The sequence below is a fragment of the Chenopodium album genome, chromosome 13 (assembly GCF_948465745.1).
Source record: "Chenopodium album chromosome 13, dcCheAlbu1.1, whole genome shotgun sequence".
NCBI classification, from domain to species: domain Eukaryota; kingdom Viridiplantae; phylum Streptophyta; class Magnoliopsida; order Caryophyllales; family Amaranthaceae; genus Chenopodium; species Chenopodium album.
The window spans coordinates 32,459,276-32,482,433 of NC_137846.1; the positions used below are offsets into that span (position 1 = coordinate 32,459,276).

General features: G+C 37.2%; 3 long non-coding RNA genes and 1 other non-coding gene across 6 annotated transcripts in view; all 4 read right to left on the bottom strand.

Annotated features, from left to right (window-relative positions):
• Positions 1-1,361: 1,361 nt before the first annotated feature.
• On the bottom strand, positions 1,362-1,467 carry LOC145577306 (small nucleolar RNA R71). Its single transcript, XR_014098752.1, has one exon. It is a non-coding gene; the product is annotated as a small nucleolar RNA R71 (small nucleolar RNA).
• Positions 1,468-6,102: 4,635 nt separating this feature from the next.
• The window catches only part of LOC145576574 (uncharacterized), a 32,989-nt gene continuing 15,933 nt past the window's right edge, over positions 6,103-23,158 (bottom strand). The window contains exon 3 of the long non-coding RNA XR_014098462.1: positions 6,103-6,710. This is a non-coding gene — a long non-coding RNA (uncharacterized LOC145576574). The remainder of the gene's footprint in view (positions 6,711-23,158) is intronic.
• LOC145576573 (uncharacterized) lies at positions 14,919-16,238 on the bottom strand. Of its 2 annotated transcripts, XR_014098461.1 has the most exons (3): positions 16,149-16,238; positions 15,698-16,043; positions 14,919-15,611 (listed from the first exon to the last, which is right to left on the bottom strand). It is a non-coding gene; the product is annotated as an uncharacterized LOC145576573 (long non-coding RNA). The 2 variants fall into 2 exon arrangements; XR_014098460.1 differs by having other exon boundaries at positions 14,919-16,043.
• On the bottom strand, positions 16,497-19,990 carry LOC145576572 (uncharacterized). Of its 2 annotated transcripts, XR_014098459.1 has the most exons (6): positions 19,915-19,990; positions 18,524-18,585; positions 17,276-17,357; positions 17,153-17,193; positions 16,629-17,052; positions 16,497-16,544 (listed from the first exon to the last, which is right to left on the bottom strand). It is a non-coding gene; the product is annotated as an uncharacterized LOC145576572 (long non-coding RNA). The 2 variants fall into 2 exon arrangements; XR_014098458.1 differs by having other exon boundaries at positions 16,497-17,052.

A 23,158-nucleotide genomic window follows, 5' to 3' on the forward strand; every position in this document is an offset into this window, starting at 1 on the left:
TATCCACCGCAAATAAATGTATTGATTTGCAGCGGATGGCATCGCAGCAAATCAGTCAATTGATTTGCTGTCCTGCCGTTTTCTACCACCCGAAAAACACAGCAAATTAATGATTTTTAACAGCTGTAAATAAATGTTTTTCTAGTAGTGATTGTTGCAATTAAATTGGTTGACATAGTTGTGCATGTGATTAATTTGATTAGGAGTGATCAACTTTGATGATTAATTTAGATTGGATAGTAATTTTCAATGACATGAACCCTTGATTTGAGAATTGCTTTAATTGGTTGAATTTGATTGTGATTTTCCTTGTTAGTCATTCATAGTGAACCCTAGCTTGACTTATAGGAGATAGCTCTTGAATTCTATTGATTGCAACTATTGTTTATCCCTTGCAATGTTTGAATCAATTGAGTTCTTCATCGATTGGCATGATCATTGAGCTTGCATGTGGAACCTTAATCCCTAGTGTTTATCATATTGATTTTCTTCATTGTTTAGTTGATTGAAACTTTAGTTACACCTCAATTTACCTCTCATTCTTCGAAGTAGCTTGACTATAGGCTATAGTATTCTCCCCCTCATTCCTCGTGGTTTGACTCAAACTTGTCCTATACTAGGAGTAAGTTTGATTTTCTTAATTGTTTGATTGGTGGTGCTTTAGATTTCAACGACCTAGATTACCACACATCAAAATGGTGCCATTGCCGGGGAGTGACGTTGGTTCTTTGTTATAGTTGTTGAGTCTACTTCATTTTAATTGGAAAAACACAAAAAGATTTTTCTCTTTTTGGCTACATTTGTAGCCGTCTACTAATTGTTTCTTTTGAGATTGTATGCGTAGAGCACGTGGTCGTTCTCTAGTGTCATTTGATCCGGAAATTGAGAGGACAATTACAAGGATAAGAATTGCTAGACGTTCTTTGAGTTCTAGCCCTCCAAGTGAAGAAGAACCACAATAAGAAGAACAAGCAAGCATGGGAGAAAATCCAAGAGTGGCATTGAAGGAATTGGGGATTCCGGGCACATATAGGTTTGAAAGTGGGATTGCTTCACCTACAACGCCGGCGAATGCCTTTGAAATAAGACCGGCGATGATCACTTTGATAGAAAGGCGACAATTAAGTGGGGCTAAGCATGAGAGTCCGCTAAACCATCTCAAAGAATTCGAAAAATATTGCAACACTATCAAAGTGAATGGAATTTCCCAAGAGTTTATCCGCCTCAAGCTTTTCCCCTTTTCTCTCATAGGGTGTACTTTGGAATGGTTAGATAAGGAATTCAAACTAAATTCTCTAAGGACATGGGACGAAGTGACCAACGAATTTCTATCCCGTTTCTATCCACAAAAGAAACGGTGGAGGCTAGAGCTTTGATGCAAGGTTTCAAGCAAAAACCTAGTGAAAGCCTCTATGAAGCATGGGAGAGATGCAAAGAGTATCAAAAAGAGTGTCCTCACCACGGAATTCCTACCTACCAAATCATTCAAATCTTCTATGGTAGCTTAAGTCATCAAGGGAAATCGTGTCTTGATGGAGGAGCCGGAGGTCCGATTATGAATAGAACGGAGGAGGAAGTGGTAGACATCATTGAAGACTTAGTGAGGTATTATAGAGATTGGAAATATGGTGAAAGGGAACCAACTAGCAAGAGTAGCTCTTCGGTGTATTCGGTTGATCATCTTAATGTCATAAACAACCTGTCCTCACAAATGACAAACTTAGGGAAGGAAATGTCCGCTATCAACGCGAAGTCGGAAAGTTCTACCTCCAAGGGTTTAAATCTTCCCTCCCAATTTAAGGGGAGAGGTATGTCTTCTAACTCTCAACCTCCTCCCTCTTCTAATAACATGCCTAGTGGTTGCTTGTTTTGTGATGTATGTGATTCATATGATCATGATGCTTCTTATTACCCTCATGAATGTATGGATGTGTGTGATGATCAAGATGGTAATGTGAATGAACATGTGAACTATGTGTCAAATAATGACAATTTAAGGTTTGAAAATCAAAGGGGTCAATGGAATAGGAATTATCACAACCATGGCAATTTTGACAACTATAACAAAGGTGTTGGTTATAGGAACTAAGGGAACTAAAACTCCCGAGGTAACTATAATAACCAAGGTTATAATGGCTAAAATCAAAACCAAAATTATGGTAATCATAACCAAGGTAATGGGAACCATAATCAAGGTTATGGTCAAAATCAAAATAGGGGTAATTGGAACAATCAAAATAGGGGAAATTTTCAAAACAATGCTCAAAGGGGTTCATCACCCGGTTTTGCTCCAAAGACCCAAAGTGATAATTCCTATGCTCAACCCTCTTCTTCTTCTTCTAGGACTAACTTGGAAGAAATCATTGAAAACCAAACCAAGTTGTTGAACACTTACATGGCGGTGAGTGATAAGAAATTTAATGAGATGATGACTCATAATAAGATGCTTAAAAACCAAATTTCTCAACTTTCCAATGCTTTAAAAGACCAAGCAAGCCTTTCTTCTTTACCCTCTCAAGGCCTAGACCCTAAGAGACCCGTTAATGCCATAGTTACAAGGAGTAGTAAGGTGCTTGAGGAGAGTTTACCTGGCAAGAGTAAGGGTAAGGAGGGTGCCAAGGAGGTTTTAGTTGAGGATGAGGGAGATGGTACATCTTTGAGTGAAGTAGTGGTAGAGCCACCTAAGGAGGTGAAAGAAGAGAGAGAAGTTGTGAAAACCAAGCTTCCCTACCCACAAATATTCATGATACATAAGTTGGATGAACAATTTGGAAGATTTATTGAGATGCTCAATCAACTTCATCTTTCTCTACCATTTACCGATGTCGTCACCCAAATGCCAAATTATGCAAAATTCCTTAAAGACATTTTGAGTGGAAGGAGGACTTGTGATGTTGTGGAGACGGTGAACTTAACCGAGAATTATAGTTCAATCATAATGAACAAGATGCCTCCCATGTTAAAAGATCCCGGAAACTTTTCTATCCCTTGTTCTATCTATAAGATGCAAATCGATAATGCCTTTGTGACTTAGGAGCTAGTGTTAGCCTTATGCCATATTCGGTCTATCAAAGAGTTGAACTAGTGGAGCTCTTTCCTACCAACATTACCTTTTAATTAGCCTATAGATCAATTAAGATCCCAAAGGGTAAGGTAGAAGATGTTCCTTTGAGGGTAGGAAAATTTGTGATTCCGGTGGATTTTGTGGTTCTTGAAATGGATGAAGATGCTAGTATTCCTATCATACTTGGTAGACATTTTCTTTTTACCTTGGGTGCCATGATTGATGTTAAGAGTGCTAAAATTTCACTTAAGATAGGAGAAGAGGTAATTGAATTTGACTTGAATGAAAGCATGAAGTATCCAAGTTTTTCCTTAGAGAATTGTATGATGATTGACTCTCTTGATCATGTTGTGTCTTCTATGCATGAGCAATTTCTCACTGCTAATGATGCTCTTGAGAATGTCTTGTTGAATAAGGAAAAGATAGGTGTTCCTAGCAAAGAGATGGCTTTGTATGAAATTTACTAAATGGAAGCATTGAAAACGTGGATGAGCAAATGTGCATGAATATCACTAGCCAAGAAGCATTGCAAGTGGCTACAACGAAGGAAGCTAAAGGTGTTCCTATGGTTGAGGTCAAACCTCTTCCATCATACCTTAGGTATGAATTCTTAGGCCCTAACTCAACTTTTCCCGTGATTGTTAGTTCCTCCTTGAGTGAGAGCCAAGCTCAAGAGTTGTGTGGTGTGTTGAAAAAGCACCAAGGTGCTTTAGGCTATACCATTGATGACCTCAAGGGTATAAGCCCCGCTTTATGCATGCACCACATCACTCTTGAGGATGGCGCCTCACCTAGCATTGAAAGACAATGAAAGCTTCACCCTCAAATGGGGGAAGTAGTCAAGAAGGAAATCACTAAGATATTGGATGCGGAAATCATATTCCCCATCTCTAGCTCAAGGTGGGTTTCCCCGGTCCACGTTGTCCCAAAGAAAGGAGGCATGACCGTTGTAGAGAATGAGAAAGGTGAGCTCATTCCTACAAGGACGGTCACGGGATGGAGAATGTGTATAGACTATCGACGTCTAAACACATCCACCAAAAAGGATCATTTCCCCCTTCCATTCATTGATCAAATGCTTGAAAGACTAACAAGTCATAAGTATTATTGTTTTCTTGATGGGTATTTCGGTTTCTTCCAAATTCCTATTCACCCGGATAACCAAGAGAAAACAACTTTTACTTATCCATATGGAACCTTTGATTATATGAGAATGTCATTTGGGCTTTGCAACGCCCCCGCCACCTTCCAACGGTGTATGATGAGTATATTCGGAGATATGTTGGAAGAGGAAATGGAAGTGTTCATGGATGATTTTTCGGTGGGTGGTGTTTCTTCTGAAGCTTGCCTTGAGAATCTTGAAAAGTGTTTGGCTCGATGTGAGAAAGTGAATCTAGTCTTGAATTGAGAGAAATGTCACTTTATGGTTGAGGAAGGCATTGTCCTTGGTCATAAGATCTCCCACAAAGGAATAGAGGTGGACCAAGCGAAGATTGGAGTTATTGAAAAGCTACCACCTCTGGTTAATGTGAAAGGCGTGAAATCTTTCTTGGGACATGCCCGTTTTTATAGGAGATTCATCAAGGACTTCTCTCTAATTGATAAGCCTCTCAATGATCTTGTTCAAAAGGATGTTGATTTTGTATTTGATGATAGACTCTTGGAAGCATTCAACAAGTTGAAGAAAGCCTTAACTTCCACTCCCATAGTCCAAGCCCCGAGATGGGATTTACCTTTTGAGTTGATGTGCGATGCTAGCAACACGGCCATTGGAGGTGTGTTGGGTCAAAGGGTTGATAAGAAGCTCCATGTCATCTATTATATGTTAAAAACCCTCAATGGAGCTCAACGAAATTACACAACAACGGAAAAGGAGTTTTTAGCAATTGTGCATGCTTTTGAAAAATTCTGTTGTTATTTGTTGGGTTTTAAGACCATTGTCTTCACTAATCATGCGGCTCTCAAATATCTCTTTACTAAGAAGGAATCAAAGCCTAGATTGCTCCGGTGGGTGCTCGAACTTCAAACCTTTGATATAGAGGTTAGAGACAAGAAAGGAGCGGAGAATGTTGTGGCGAATCATCTTTCTCGCCTAGAGGACTTCCAAATCCAAGATGATGGTTCTCCTATTGAAGATATAATGCTTGATGACTTCTTATATGCTATCGATGTGAAGGAGCTTCCTTGGTTCGCTGATTTGGTTAATTTTCTAGCATGTGGAGAGTTTCCACCGTTATTCTCTAAGAATCAATGGAAGAAGCTCAAGAGAGAAGCTAACGGAGGGAAAATGTAGGTCGTTATCTAATCTTCCCTAGAGCCAAACAAATTTATAAACACTTAACAAACCTAAATACGAGTATAGAGGTAAGTCAAGGGTCGAACCCAAAGGAACGGTAATGTCAAGCACTCTCAATTATGCGCCTAAGCTAGGTCGAAATCGAAGGTAAGAGGTAACACTAACAACTAACAAAACAAACAACCAAACAAATAAAACACTAGGGAATGGGGATCAACAAGTAATCATGGCAATTGTAGCAACTCGGAAACAACATGCAAATCAAAGGTTGCGAAGACTAATGGTAAGAGCAATCAAAAGAGCTCGACAAGCTATATCCTAGAGGTCTATCTAGCGCCAACTACGAGAGACTCTAACTAGAAATGTCACTAACCAAACTCAATCGACAATTGTGAGCTACAAATCAATGGTCTGTATCAATGTAGACTCACAATGCAATCTAGCATAATTCTCAAGGCCTAATCGAATTACACACATGCACAATTTCCATTAATCACTTTAATGTCAACAATTAATCAACACAATTCTCAAATTAAGCATAATCAATTAATCATCCAAGTTTCACCCAATCCCTAGCCAAACAACTACTCAAGAACCATCATCTAATCAACAAACAACTAAGGAAATCAAGAATCAACAATATATCAAGAACAACTACACTAATCAAGCATCAAACATCAAAATCAATCTAAACAAACATGAATATTAATCAAAGCAATAAAATGAGGTAGAGTTAGAAATGTTCATTGATAATAGAGAAGATCTTCAACAAAATTGTCACCATTGAATCTTCAATCTCTCAATTACCATTGAAATTCCTCACTTTTTCTCTCTAAATCTACTCCTAAACTAACCCTAAAACTAGAGAGAGAAGCTCTTAACTAATTCTAATTCTAATTCTACTTCTAATTCTACTTCTTCTCCTCCTCTCTAAAATCGGGTTACAAGTAGATATATATAGGAGGCGCAAAACGAAACCGAGCAAAGCATGGACCTGGGGAGGCGCCATTCCCGAGCAGAGGGGATGCGCGCCCGCACGTCTAGGCAGCGCGCTCGCACTCCTCTAGGTTTCTTCAGCTCTTCTCGAGGCTTTGTGCGTTCGCTAAAGGCTTCAAATGAACGCACCGAATGATAATGATGAACACTAAGAGTGACAGTCCCAAAAGGCGGGCACTTGACAGTGGGTTCAACACCCCATCTTCATGAGAGCACGGCTTGAGAGTGCAGGAGCTAGAACTTGGAGAACCCACTTCCTTGCATCTTGAGCTTTCCTATTGCCATGAGCTTGCTCCAAAAGCATGTTCCACCCTAGTAATCCATCCATATCAAGACCCGAACCTCGTACAATACCTACAACCACGAAAAGAGAACAAATAAAGGAGAAAATATTAGAAAAGCCATAAAACACAAAATAAGAGAGAAAAGGGGAAATAAAGAGAAAAAGCATAAAACTAAGCATTTATTAAGAAATAAAGCTATGAAAAGAAGGTAAAAACGACCTAAATTCTCATCAAATGGGTGCCAAATATGACACCCATTAGAAGCTCGACACTATTTGTGGGATGATCCAATCTTGTACAAGCGAGGAGTTGACGATTTGCTTCATCGTTGCATCCCAAATGAAAAGGTTCCAAATGTCTTGAAGATGTGCCACTCAGATCCCAGTGGTGGTCACATGGGATTTTCCAAAATCGCTTCAAAGATTCTCCAAAGTGGTTTATGGTGGCCACATCTCTTTAAGGATACTTGGGGTTTCATCAAGTCTTGTGATCGGTGCCAAAGGATCGGAAACATTTCAAAGAGGAACAAGATGCCTTAAGAACCTATCCTCGTGTTGGAAGTTTTCGATGTATGGGGTATTGATTTCATGGGACCATTCCCTTCTTCTTTTGGGAATCAATACATTCTTGTGGCAGTTGATTATGTTTCGAAATGGGTTGAGGCCATTGACTCCCCAACAAATGACCACAAGGTGGTGATGAAGTTATTCAAAAAGATCATTTTCCCAAGATTCGGTGTGCCCAAGGCGGTGATAAGTGATAATGGGTCGCATTTTGTGCACAATGCCTTTCAAAAGATGTTGAAAAAGCATGGTGTTCATCAACGTTTTGGCCTTCCTTATCATCCTCAAACTAGTGGACAAGTTGAGATGTCCAATCGTCAAATTAAGTTGATTCTTGAGAAGACGGTTGCTAGGAATAGGAAAGATTGGGCGGACAATGTTGATGATGCTTTATGGGCATATCGAACGGCTTTTAAGACTCCTATCGGCACCACTCCATACCGTCTATGGAAAATCATGCCATCTTCCGCTGGAGCTTGAGCATCGTGCTCTTTGGGCAATCAAGAAAATCAACTTTGACTTAGCAAGTGCATGAAGAGCAAAGGTGGTTGGATCTTCATGAATTAGAAGAACTTCGGCTTGATACTTATGATTGTGCAAGCACCTACAAAGCTCGTTCTAAGGAAGCTCATGACAAGCTTATCGAGAGAAAAAGGATTTTTATGTAGGTGAAAAAGTTCTTCTCTATGATTCCAAGATGAAGTTTTTCCCCAGAAAACTCATGTCAAGGTGGAGTGGTCCTTATTTGGTTCAAAGTGTCTTTCCAAATGGTTTCGTTGAAGTTTCTATGTTGGATTCATCATCTTCTTTTAAGGTCAATGGCCATCGGCTCAAGAAGTATTTTGATGGTGCTTTCGTTGGCCTAGTTCATAAAATGATTCTTCGCAAACCAGCTTCATAGGTGGAGAACGTCGAGCTATGACGTTAAACAAGCGCTTTCCAGGAGGCAACCCGGTTTTCTAACCCTTGCTTTTATTTTTCTTCCTTTTATTTCTTTTATATTTTTCTGGAAAAACATTCTTATTTTTCTTTGTTTTCTTGATTTTAGGTACCTTGGGATTCATTGGATTTTGATTTCCAACAATTTTGGTGTCATTTGAAGGTTTGGAGAGGTTGAAATTGAGTTAAAAGTTGAGATGTGATTGATGTACAGGGATGCTCTCATGGCTATGCTCTCGTGGACTTTAATCATGAACAAGTGATTTTTGATGAATTTTATGATTTTTGGTCTGTCCTCCTCGTGGGCATCACTTGATCTTGACGCTCGAGAGCGCCAATGAGAGCACCGCACACACTTGCACCTCACTCTGCACAGCCGCGCACCCAGCCGCACACACTCACACCTCACTACGCACACGCGCTCAGCCATACCCTACCCTTCTGTACGCACGCACGAGGGGGTGTACGCGCGTGCACAGAAGATTCAGCCCTTCTTCCCCCCTTTTGCTTCACACGCACCTTACTCCCCTCATTTCATCTTCTTTCTCTCTCCCTGACCTCACCCTTACTCTCCTTCCTCATTTCATTTTATTTTTATTCGAATTTGCTTCAAAAATCATCAAATTAATCCTTTTATTAAACAATCACAAATTACAACAAATTTCCACTTTTTACTTTTGATTTATCCGAATTTTCGAACACAATTTTCGAATTTTTGGGTGTAATTTTCAAATTTTGGGATTTTCATATTTGGAATTGGAGCTTGCAATTTGGTGTTTTAATTGGCTTATTACCTTTAATTCTTCCATTTTCAAGGGTTTTAAGGCTCCATTAAGGTATGATTTCTCCATTTCTATTCATCATCTTCCTCATTTTGAAGCTTGAAACCCTTGGTTGGGCTTTAATGGTAGAACTCCATTGTTAGTTTATTTTGCTTGTATTTTGTGTTGTATGATGATATTTGATGTTACTTTGAAGCTTTTTCATGATGAAATTATTTAAATTGATTGAACTCTTGACATCACCATTGTTGGTCATGTTTCTCTCTCATGGGTATTATTCATGGTAGCATTGTTTCTTTGCATATTCAATATCTTGGTCAATTTTGCTAATGATGTTCATGAATTTGTGCTTCCATGATAAACTTTTGCCATTGAAATTTTTGTTGGTTTGCTTCTTAGTTCTTATTTAATATTTCTATGTTACTACTATACTAGTCATGGCATTAGTTCTTTGTGATAATTGTTAATTCCTCTATTTTGGGGTTATTTTTGTGCTTCAATTTCTTGAGCTATTCTTTATGATAATTTGGTGATTGTATTACTTTTTGTGCACTTGTGTGTTTGATCCAAATTCATGATGAATTGCTTATGCTTGCCCTTTCTCCTTGTAAATGGCTCCTTTACGTCGCAAGAAAAGGGCTCGCACCAATGCTAGCACAATCCCATCACGGCAGGTTGTCCCTCCTCCTCCCGAGGCGGTTCAAATCTATGGTATTGAATTTTCAAAGGAACTACATTGGGAGAGATTTGTTCAATTGACAAAAAGGAAGCTCAAGTCCACTCGTTTCTATGATCAAGCAACAACGACAATGTTAGGAATTGATAAAAATGTTCGGCTTCTTGCTAAGAATTTGGGGCTTTTGGAATTTTTGGATCTAAATGCGCCCACTTATGCCCGATTGACATTCGAATTTCTCTCATCTCTCGAGGTGATAAGAGAAAATGGTGGTGATTCTTCGAGGACCTTGTTGTTCCAACTATTCAACAATGATCATCAAATCTCGGAGTCTCAATTTGTGACGCGAGGATAAACCTAGGTCGTTGGAAACTAGATTTCCCGGTCAAAACAAAATTTGTGAAACTAAACCCAACCTAGGTATAGGGGCAAGTCCAGGTCGAACCCAAGGGAAGGAGGTTTTGCTAAAGTCTAAGCTAAGCTATTCCGAAATCTAAAAACGGTGGGTTGGTCTATGCTATTGAAATCAATTCAATCAATCAAATGAAAATCAATTATCAAAACACTAGGGAATTTAGGAACCACATGCACCAATGATAAACTTGCTAATTCAAAGGAATTTGATCAATTAAGTGAGGGAAAATGAAATTTGCAATCAAAATCACTCAAGAAGCTATTTCCTAGGGTCAGGCTAGATGTCTCTACAAATTACTTCAAAGGAAAATTGCAAATTAAGATCAATCGATAATAATAGCATCCAAATAAATTGTTCGTGCCATTGAAAGCTATTATGCAATCTAGCATGATCATCAAGGTTAGCTACTCCTCTTCAAATCAAACACATGCACAAATTTCATCAACCAATTTAATCACATCAACAAATCAATCAAAAGCCTCAAATTAGCTATAGATTATCACCAATACATGCTTCACCACATCCCTAGCAAAGGAACTATTCACTACTCGTGGTAAAATTGAAAAGTATAACAAAAGTAATCATCAATCTCATCATCAACATTGTAATCCAAATATCAACAATTAAAATCAAACTAAACAATTGAAATTCAACAACATATCAAAATCAAACATAAAATTGCATTGAAAAGGAAAGGATTCTTACAAAACTTTGATCAATATCAAAGAGGAATGAAGATTTCAATATCACAATCATCAAACATCAAGTTTCTCTCTCTAAAATCTAAGAACAATATCACAAAATCAAGAGCTTATCTCTCTAAAATTCTAATCAAAATCTAATTCTAATTCTAAAACAAGTCATTCTTTCTCTAGAAATGAAGGAAATCTACATATAGTAAAACTAACTAAGGGAAAGTTAGTTAGATGTCCAAAAGAGACCTCGAAAGGCGCGGTCTCTCACCCTAAGCGCGACCACAATAAAATGGGTAAGGAAACAGGGGGAGGAGAGGCGCGCGGCCGCTCTTGGCAGCTGCGCGACCGCACTAGCCACCTGCGAGGCCGCTCCTCCCTCGCGCGCGGCCGCGCCCTGGGAGCAGGGGAAGTGCCTTGGGTGCGCTCGAAGATGCCCCCGTGCGCTCCGGATGATGCATGTCGCTAAGGTAGTTTCTTAAAGCCCTTACGGTAGGTTCAACACCGTCTTTTAATGTCCCCGCGGCATGAGAGCGCGGCCTTGAAGACTTGACTCTTGCACACCTTTGCTTTTGGGCTTCAAGTGGGGGAATCGGGATGCATCTTTGGCCTTAAATACCCCGAGAGAACGCCAATGAGCTTCTCGAACATCACCAACTTCCTAGAATCAAAGAAAAGCAAACAAGTAAAGAAGAAAATGCAAAATAATCTAAGAAATGCAAGAAAGTAAGAAAACAACTAAGGAAAATGCAAAATATAGAAAATACAAGTAAAGCTAAAGAAAAAGAGGTAAAAGAGATGTAAAATCAATGAGAAATCATCCTAAAAGAAGCTAAATGAGTGCCATAAATGACACTCATCAATTTAGTGCTTTAGATTTAAACGACCTAGATTACCATATTTGATTTTCTATTTTACATAAACCTTCTTGCTAACCATGTTGAACTTCCTATTTCCCGCTCTTGTTTATACCATATTGCAAGCCTTATGACCTATGTTTACAGACCCTCTTAGTTAGTGAAGCATTGGCTTGTGAGGTTTGATTTTTGGTTTGATTGTATATGAACATGAGCACTTTGAATGTTGGTTTTCTTTGAGATTTTGAAAGTTGGGATGAATTGTCTTTAAAAAAAAATTTCAAAAGCAAGTTGTGTTCTAAGGAAATCAAATGATGTTTCATGACAAAAAAAGAAATGAGGATGATTGAAATGAAAAGGCCGTCCATAGTTAAAAAAGGCAAGGACACGAAATAAGTGCAATTATGTGCATTAATCAATGAGGAAAAAAAGAAGAAGTTGGTTTCGTTTTCTTCCCTATTCTACGCATTGAGGACAATGCTTTGTTCTAGCTTGGGGGGGAACGTTACTTCGTTCTTGTATATATTTTGTAGTAGAGTTGAATAAGCTTGGGGGAGATGGCATTAATTGATATTTTTGTTTGTTATTTGGTGACTTTTTGAGTGTGTTTTTTGAAAGTTGGCCGCTCTTTTGCTTCACTTAGGATTTGCCACCAAATTTTCAAATTTTTTTCCCCGCCTTTACCCTTAACCATGTCATTACAACCTTAATAAAGACCCATGGAATTTAGAGATGTTATGTCGTTTACTCGTTGGAGGGAGATAGTTTTCAACCCTATGGAGAGAGAGTGCATAGTCGAGATGTCGGGATAACCTTATAACTCCTCAAAATGAATCTTTTTCCGGTTCCTTCGAGGAATCATGAGGCGCTAGCTAAGGGGCGATTCGAAGCCTATGGGGAGAACGAGGACCGTCTTGGAGGGGACTAGGGGGGAGGATGAAGTCTCTAGTTCTCTATACTTAGCATACATTATGTTTCTATCAACTCTTGGAACGTGCTTACCCTTGTTTGTTTAGAAAGCTTGGTATCTACTTGTGTTTTGTCTATTTACAAAGGTCCATTGTGAAAGCTTTTTTCTTCTTTTTGGTTTTAACTTTCTCTTTTCTCCTTTTTGTGCTTTGCCTTGATTTACTTTGAGAGTTATGGGATAATCTCTTTTGGAAACTCTTGCGAGACCTCACTCGTCCTCATTGGCGACTTTGGGGTTTAAAGGGCTTGTTGTAACTAAAAACAACCGTGATTCCTACGATAGTGAGTTAGTGTATATTCTTAATCTCCTTCTCTTTTCTATTTTGTTTGAATAAGCTATCTTGTGAGTGTCATTTGCTTTCTTGTTCCTTTTTCTAACTTTTGCTTTACTCGAGGACGAGCAAAAGTTTAGCTTGGGGGAATTTGATGAGTGTCATTTATGGCACTCATATGGTAGCATTTTAGGACGTTTTTCCTATATTTTATAGCTTTTATTTTCAAATAATGCTTTAGTTTTGATCTTTTATGATTTAGTTCCTTCATTCTCTTTACTTTGCAATTTCTTGCATTTTTAAGGGTATTTTCATCTTTTCCTTTTTACTTGCTTTACTTTCTTTCTTTATAGGACTTGCTCGGCCTCGGGATTCATTTTGGAAGGCTTTCCAAGTCTTTTGGATGCTTGGGACAAGCTTTCGCTTCATTTGGTTGGCATATGTGCAAGTTGAGAGACAAGCTCCCACTTTTGGCTTTAGCGCTCTCGTGCATCACCATCATCGCTTGTCTTGATCATGAACGCGCAAAAATGAAGTTTTCAAGGCTGCCCTCCTCGCGAGCATCACATGAGAGCGTCGAGTATAGGGATGCATGAGAGCACTAGGATCGAAGCTTCGCACGAAGAGGCCACGAGCTAGCAACGAGAGGAGTCGCGCCACACGCTTGCAGCAGGAGTGCGCACGCGCAGACCCCCCTGTGCGTGCGCGCAGGCCCCTCTGTGCGCGCGCACAGGCCTGTTATGCGTGCGCACCATGGCCCTTCATCCCTTTATTTTTCTTTTTCTATATATACCTTTGACCTTTTCCTTTTTTAGGGGATGACATATTTTCTAATACTTGATATATTTTTCCATATTTAGTAGAGAGAGAAAGTAGAGAGAGAAACACTTGAATACTTGATCTATAATTTAAATTACTTCATTAAGCTTGGATTTCTTCCTTAATCAATGAAAATTAGTGAGAATTTCTTCCCTTGAATTTACTTTTGCTTGATTCTACCTTTAATTCTTGAATGATTGATTTGATTGTTGATCTTTGGTTTGAAAATTTGTTTGATTTGATTTTCTTTTTGATTAAGCTTGAAATGATGATATTTGTGATTCAATTTGTTTCGTTTTTCAATTTCATTATATCTAGTGAGTAGATTAGTAGCTATGGAGAAGGGGAAGCATGCTTAATTGGTGATCTTTGCTAGTTAATGATTCTTGATTGATTGAATTGTTGCAATTAAATTGGTTGACATAGTTGTGCGTGTGATTAATTTGATTAGGAGTGATCAACCTTGATGATTAATTTAGATTGCATAGTAATTTTCAATGACATGAACCCTTGATTTGAGAATTGCTTTAATTGGTTGAATTTGATTGTGATTTTCCTTGTTAGTCATTCATAGTGAACCCTAGCTTGACTTATAGGAGATAGCTCTTGAATTCCATTGATTGCAACTATTGTTTATCCCTTGCAACGTTTGAATCAATTGAGTTCTTCATCGATTGGCATGATCATTGAGCTTGTATGTGGAACCTTAATCCCTAGTGTTTATCATATTGATTTTCTTCATTGTTTAGTTGATTAAAACTTTAGTTACGCCTCAATTTACCTCTCATTCTTCGAAGTAGCTTGACTATAGGCTATAGCATTCTCCCCCTCATTCCTTGTGGTTCGACTCGAACTTGTCCTATACTATAGTAAGTTTGAATTTCTTAATTGTTTGATTGGTGGTGCATTATATTTCAACGACCTAAATTACCACACATCAATATGACTTTGGGCTTCTGACATTCAACAACAACAATCTTAAATAAAATCGTTCTCCTTCTACTGGGAAAACAAAAGCTAAGCGACCCACTTGGAACCTATTTCGAGCTCTCTGGATCCATTTCTTATTTGATGCATCCCACCAATAGTGTTCACAAAACTCACCATATAAATAGCCTGTTCCACCAGGTATAGCCGCATTTACAGCAAAAAATTCAGTTAGTTGTGTCCGAGAACGCTTTGAGTTTGTGACAATAGCATCGAGCCTTTCATGCAAATTTAAATGAAGTGTTTGTTGGTTTGGTAAATGTACTTGCAACAGCAAAACCGGAAGAAACATTTCAAACAGATCAAATGAAAAAATCCTCCATGCAGCTTCACATGGCGATACCCATCTTCCTGACTGAAACCGTTTTATTTCCTCAACAGGTTCACCATTTGTTGGGACCAGATTGTATGATACCTTGTCATGTCCCTTGTAAACAAATTTATATAAGTATTTCACTGCTTTGATTGTAGAACAAACTTCTACATTCAAATGGTAGTCAAACAGTGCAGAAAGATAAGGGTTATAGGGTATAACCCATCGATTATCAAGTTGAGCACTCCTAACAGTCACCTTCTTGCCAGTGTTGCGCCTTCGATACGTTGGAATCCATCATCATTTGTTGAAGTTTCATCTGAATAATGTTTAGGAAACCCAAACTTACAAGTCGATTTGTTGCCTTGTTTACACATACACGAGCATTGCAGATTGAGTCGGCCACAAGGACCGTGCATCATATGCTTGAGTATAATTTTGCGTAGTTGTGGATGATCACGAGATGGAATCTCAGCACAAACAAAGTTATCATAGTCTGCAAGGCTTTTAAGCTTTGAGCTAGCCTTTTATATAATCAAGAAATGTGCATGGGGAAGTCCTCTTTTCTGAAACTCAATAACATATATCATTGCAGCTTTCCAAATATCTCATTGTCCATAATTTCTCTTTTTAGTGCTAACAACTTAGCTCGAAATATCCTTGCTACCAAATCTGGTCGATCCTGAGCTGTTTCACCAGGAGCAAGCTCAGATTTAATTTTTGGCCAGTTTGCATTGCACGTAATTGTTATGAAAAAATCTGGTTTGCCATACCTTTAAACCAAGGCCATGGCATTTAGATACCGCTTTTTCATGTCTCTTGGCCCACCAATAAAAGTTGCGGGCAAAATAACGCGCTGACCAACATTATGTGCTGAGATTTCTCCACTCTGAAAAGAGTCCAAAATACCATGATAAAGATTTGCCCGAATGGTGTTCTGGTTGTTGCGAAAATAGTCTAATCGAGTATTTTCTATTTTTATGTACATATCAAATATATATTGTTAAAATAATCGACCAGCACGTAGCAACATGTTGCCAAGGCGAATTTGCAGTATGTACGCATAATATTCTCTAGGAGAAATGAATCTGTCTGCTCTGATTTGTTTACCACTTCCACCTGCAATATTAAAAAGAATATGATTTCAAGCCACAACAATTCAGGGTATGGTAGATATAAGCAGCAAAATATAAGTGCAGTGAAAACATTTCTCCAAACACTTACGTGATGCCTCTGCATCTAGCACTTCTTCAGCACTATGAACAGCACAAGAGAGCACAGGATCTATATGTGCTGCCATTTGTTGACCCCCCCCCCCCCCCCCCCCCCCTCCAATGATATTTTTTTTCAGACCTTGATTTCGGCCACATTCTCCACGAGGAAATAACAAAGGGTACTGCAAGGGGTCGTAGCACCCATAATGATTAAATACGATGCGAATCATTAGATCTTCTAGAAACAAGAATATGTGGACTGCAACTGTGGCTAGACGATGCATTTTCAGGCTAGATACTTGCAACCTCATCAGCTGATGGAGCATTGTAGACACGTTGATTAAGCACTGAACTCTGGTTAAGAATAATTTGGGTATATTCTGTAACATCCACTTCTTTCAAAGACCTAAAGAAGCGTGCACAAGGGTTGTTAGTTTTCGAATATGCACATGAAATAGCAATTACATCTTCACGCAATTTAGGAATCAACCAAGTCGATTAGCAGCTTCATGTTGGGCATCGTAGAAGTACAACTGCAAATATTTGGGTCCTTCATCCCTGGGCAAAAAGTCAGGGACAAAATGGTACATTTGCCCATGCAACTTGAATACATAAATCCCTTTATACGTGCCAGCGTCAAAGTTGCCACCCAATGAGCTAAATGCAAACAGATTGTTATACAACCGAGCATATGTTCTAAAGTGCACTGCATCGGCTTCTTGTGATGTAAATAGTCAAGCAAGTTCAGGTGGGTATTCATTCATGGCTATTTCAATGTCTCCATCACCGCGGCAAAAGTGTAACGTTTCTGATGCGAATATATTAGCATGGCAGTGTTGGCAATAATAAGGTAGCTGCATCTTGGGGGGGTGTAGGCAATGGCAGCCCAATCATAGCTGCTGGGATACGCTGATCTGCAACATTAGTTTAAGACAATGTATCAAGAACAATACCTTAGTAACATATAAGCAGCATAGTGCACAGAACCTTTTTTAGAACAAAATAAGAACAGACCTGTACGCTTCTTCTTAGGTGGTCGACAGTTTCCTAAATCACTGTTTAAAAGGTAACATAACAAATTAATAATTCTGAGGTGCAACAAACTGAATACTGATTCAAAAAAAAATAATAACATACCTAACAAGACAAGATTCAGGGCCTGCTCCAAGTTGCCGACTCCTTTTTTTGGTTCGTGTCTTGAGAGCACGAGATCTGCGATCTGTGACACATTACCATGATCTCATGGAGTCAGTAATAACGGAAACGTTCTTTTCAAACTAAACAAGCTGACCAAAAACATGTATTGAATAGAACAACAATTGTAGCCTGAAGATTAGAGAAAATTAAAATACCCATTGGAAAGCAACGACCCCCACGGTAACTAAAACAGCTATGTGCTGCAGCCTTAAGGCACAGCTAACGCTACATTAGAAAATTCAATATTCCCAAACTAAGACAAAAAAGAAAGGATCAGAACCCAAAACAACACTTACAGTCTTTTAAAGCCATAGCTACCAGACTAAGGATTGATTTTTTTTTTTTTTAAATTTATTATTATTACTTTTTTAATATTTGGAATACTTGATTTGCTGCTGTTCTTTGTGCTTCTTCACGACCTTTGTTTTTTAGATTGGGTATTGTTTAATGGTGAAAACATAATGCTGAATTTTGCTGGAAGTCATTTCAGTTTTTTTTTTTTTTCTTTTTTTAATCATGATGTAGAGATTAAGCAATACTAATTCGTAACTACCTGGTCAAGTTTATGTGTACCAGAATCGCAGTAACAGTTTCTCGTAGAAGGAATGCTAATCTCGAGACTGCAGTGTGTCTACACTACACACAGCACTCAAGGCCAATGTGTTGAGTGTCAAGCTTCAGGTGCCTAATGCTCTCAGTCTGCTGCTTAATGGTTGCAGAAAAAGGTTCCTTAAAACATCAAATGCCAAAAGTAAGCTATCTTGAAGTCTATTTGTTTAGGTTGCTTCTTTACTATCTCCAACTTCAGTTTTTCAGTGTTAATTTAGAATGAAGATGTCACCAATGTGGTTTCTTATGCTAGCTCTATGATGAATAGATAAAACAGTTATTCTGTGCTTAATAGTGCAAATCTTCCAACACTCCGCAATAATAGTCTTTTATTCCCCGGTGAAACTCATGGCAATAGCCTTTTGTACCAAGCTAGCTAAATTATATTTTACAATTTTCAAAATATTGCACATATTTATGTTAGCATTTAAATGTAATTTGCAACTTTGATTCATGAGGATCCAAAAGGTGCACCAATTATTAAACTGACTAAACTAATCAAAATAGACAACAATTCGAAAACTAAATAGTATATGCATGCCTCAAAGAACACCTAACAAGGATAAAAAAACTGAATACCTCAGCCCACAAGACAAATCAGCAACCAAGCAATAAGCAAAAGCCAGCAACAGCAAAGTAACCTGAGAACAAAGAAGCATAGCATGAGCACATCAACCAATACAACTAATTCCTAGTTCTCTAAAATAGATCATTCTAAAACAACAATGAAACTGCCAAAAAACACAATAAATTGTCCCCTTCATTACTAGGAATAAGATTGACCCAAACGAACTAACCCCAAAACCTACAAGACATGATGAAGGGAATTCAATATTTTTCTCAAAGGAAAAAAAAAAATCAACACCCAAAACCTCAACTTTAAATTACACCTGCAATACCCATCTACTAACGAAACCCACAAAACGTTTTTGTCCAAAGAATCCAGTTCCACACACTGGAGATCACTAAAACACACCAGACCACATGCATAAAAAAAACAACTACTTAAAACCCATTGTGTTGAAATAAAGCTAAGACTTACAGTGACTCATCACTAAACAACAATCAAAAGATAATTATTACCTAAACCACATCAAAAGAACTCCAAAGCAAACACCCTCTTTGAACAAACATCGACATCTTAAAACTAACTACCCCACCAACAACCCCACAAACTCATAATAACCCCAAAAACAGCAGCAGAAACACAATACACCACCCAAAACAATTATCATAATTTTCATCAAAGCACAATGTATGAATATAAAAGTTCTGGAGTTCAAGTCAATAAAAATTAGTTCAAGTAGATTTCAGTTCAAGTAGATATCAGTTCAAGTATATTTCAGCTCAAGTAGATTTCTGGTATCACGTCCCATAATTAAGCAATTGTTCAAGCGTTTTAGGCAATTAGGAAAATGTACAAGACTTCTTTAGCATTTTCATGTAAATTTACAAAGAATTCAAAAGCTACTATAGAAGTAAAATATGGCATTACCTAAATCAAAGTTCCCAGAAAACAAAAGCAAGCTAATATCATCAAGACAAGCTGCTCATATATATAGCATAAGGAACCTAACCCTCTCCAAATTAACCCACCCCAGAAAAAGACAAAGTATGGTTAAAATCCGATGGATAAATGTAATATCCAATATTTTTTATTTGGCAAGGAGGAAACAAAAGGATGGTAAACCAGATACAGTACAAGTAAAAAAGATTTTCTAAATAAATAAGTACAACCAGCTCACTACAAACAATTTCCTAGAAACCCAATAAATCCGTGTCATCGCTATCACCATACTGCACAATTTATGGACTATTTTCCAGCCAAATAATTGAACATAAACAAAATTGAGCAAAATCAAATTTCTCTTAATACTAACTTAATAATCCACACACAACAAAAATTGTTACCACAACTCACCTCATAAGCAAGCAGAATATGATTAAAGTAGCAAGACCTATACACTAACCTCATTAATAAAGAAAGATAAGTGCAACAAGCTCCCGCGCATGTAAACCACCCAGAGGAAGGAAGCAATAACTCCATTAAATAAACCTCCCCCCCCCCCCCCCCCAAAAAAAAAAATAAACAGGAACAATTACCTGCAAACCAGAAAAAGAAATTAACATTGTACCAAAAAAGGTAAAAAAAAAAAAAAAAAAGGAACAATTACCTGTTAGGAAAAAAAAAAAAAAAAAAAAACTCAAGAACAATTACCTGCAAAAAAGGAAAAACATCACCATGTATAAAAGTCAAGAATAATTACCTGTAACAAAAACAAAACAAAAAAAAAAAAAATCACCATGTACAAAGAAAAAAAAACAGAAGGATCAGAACAATTACCGTTAAAAAAATAAAAACAAGAACAATTTCTTGCCAAAAAGAAAAGACATAACCACGTGGAAAAGTTAAGCTATGAGATTTAGCTTACATGTCAATTACACCAAATTAACAGAGGAAAAAGAAAAACAAATTCGAGCAAGGGCAAAAATGTCATTATACGCGCAAAGGGCACACTCGGAAATTACTGTAGATAAGCTACAGTAACAAGTTATTCATTTTTTAGGGGTTAAGGAAAACAAGATTACCCTTATCCAAATCTTCATTCACCACTTATTTCTTATCTTCTTCTATCTTCCTCCTTACCCGAAAAACCAAACAAAACCACCATTAATTTCGGCCACCACGTTTCAAGATAACCAGAACGATCAGCCTTTCTTCTCCTTCGGGGAAGACATGAGGATGATATGGGTGTACTTCATGTACATTGTGGGGCTAGTGGTCCTCCTAATGGCTGCATCAATTTACTTGCTAATGCACAAGTGAAGTCCGAAATTACTTCGGAGGAGCAGGGTAAAAATACATGTGGTGTTAACAGTATTTCAAAGTTTTGTAATTTAGTAGTTTAGAAATACAAATTGTAACATGTATTTTGGAAATTATGAAATAAAATAATTATTATTACTCTTTTTTTTTCGTTTTAAATAGTTTTTTTTTTATAAAAAAAAACGTTATTAAGTTATAAAAATATTTTAGCATATACTTACAGCATAATTGAAAAACCAAAAGGCAAAATAATGATAATTGTTGCAAAATTACAATTAAAATAATAATAATATTAATGGTATTAATAATAATAATAATAATAATAATAATAATAATTAACCACAACATTAAGATCAAAATTGGGTGTCTACCCACTACTACATTTTTTACCAAATGCAACGGCCTATTATAGGCTAATACAACGGTATTTTAATTTCCGTTGCAATAGAGTAGGCTAATGCCACGCATTTAACACTAATGTTCTTAAAGGTAGAGCTAATACAACAGCTCTAAAGAACCGTTGCAATAGCCTAGCTATTTCAACAAAAAAGGGAGCAGATGCAACGGTATGTGATAATTGTATAATGAAAATTTTAGAAGCGCGCGGAAAATTTCAGGACTTCCCTCTATTTTTTTGCCCAAATATTTTGAACCGTTACACGTGTTTCTATCCTAAGGCCTAAAATAAAGAAAAATGAAAAGAAAAATGGAAAGGTAAAAAAATTATGTACTACCATTTTCTCACATTTCTAAGCACCCATTTTCTCACATTCTCACGTTTTCCCCCAATTCTCCATTTTTCCCAAATTCTCCATTTTTGAGTCACCAAATTCTGAGAGGAAAATTACTAAAAAAAATTACTCAAAAATTCTAAGAGGAAAATAAGAAAAGAAATCTGAGGAAGTAGACTAAGGCGACACTTCGGCGGTGGTGGCTGATAGCGACACTCAGATAGTGGGGGCTGATAGCGGCACTCAGGCGGTCTCATTTTCATCCTGCATGTCCCTTCCTTGAGCTGATTGGTTGAATTTCTGTTTAAGGTATACAACGAATTTTCGTTTTTGAGATTGCTTAATTGAAATTTTGTTGTTGCATTTTGTGGTGAATAAATTTGATGTTTTTGCTTCTGTGTCTGGGAATTTATATTTGATGCCATGGAAGATGAAGTTTTTGCTTTTGTGTGTTGGAAACGGCTAATCGATTTCTTTTAGAAATATTGGTTTTTTTATTTTATTATTTTTGAAACCTAGCAGTACTAAAAATTGGATTTGAGTAGTGTAATGGGTTTTTTGGGGGAATTTCATATATATGGATAATTAAAAATCGAATATTCCTCCATTTTTTTCCTGGGGTTTTCCTTATTTTGTCTACTTTTTCTTTATTCCATTGTGGGTATGTCAGATTTTCATTGTTAATCTTTGATATTTGAATTTTTGAATTGTTTGGAGAGTAATCTGAATTGGGTTTTTGATGAATTTTTTTGGGTTTCTTTTAATTTAGCTAAAACTCTGAAATTGATGAGAAATCTGGTTGAATTTCATTGATTGTTTTCACTTGTCTGAAAGGTGGTTTGAATAGGGTATTTTGATTTTGTTGAGCTAAAATCTTCCTTTAAATAGAAAAATCACGAGTAATTTTGTTATTGGGAGAAGTTGGTGATTGTTTGGTTTGTTGAAATTTAGTTGGGTTTCTAATTATAGTTTGAATTTGGGGTAGTTATATACCTATTCGGTTTTAATTATCCATTTATATGAAATTCCCCCAAAAAAACCCATTACACTACTTAATTCATAGCTTCTACAATGACATGCAACTTGTCAGCAATTATAAACGAAGATATAATCAGAAACCTGAGTTTTTCCACCACAAAACAGTACAATCAACACCCACAAAACACTGAGAATCCCCTTCCCATTTGTATTCAACAATTAAACCATAAATCTTAAAGTAAAATTGTATAAAATTGAAAATTAATGCTAACTTACAAGTTCCCAAGTGGGAAATGCAGCTTTAAGAGTATCAATTATGCATATTGATACTCTTATTGTTTGTCATGTTTTTTGTTCTTGTTCATTGGTGATTGAGGTCTTGTTCATGCCGTAGCATGTTCGCACTTTGTTTAGAGATTGTCTAGTGTTTTTTGTTTTGTTTATTTATCTTATTTTATGGTTTGGTTTCTTAGTTTGCTCTAGACTGCCAATTGATAACAGGAATAAATCTGACATTGATGTTTGAACTTCGTACTATGTATAATTATAAATTTATAATTAAGATAAAGAACTAAAATAAAGTGCTATTGGGACATGACAAATTGGAACTTCTGATGTATGAAATGAAAAGCCTATATATAATGCTTCGTTGATGTCAAGCGATTCTAGCTAACTAAT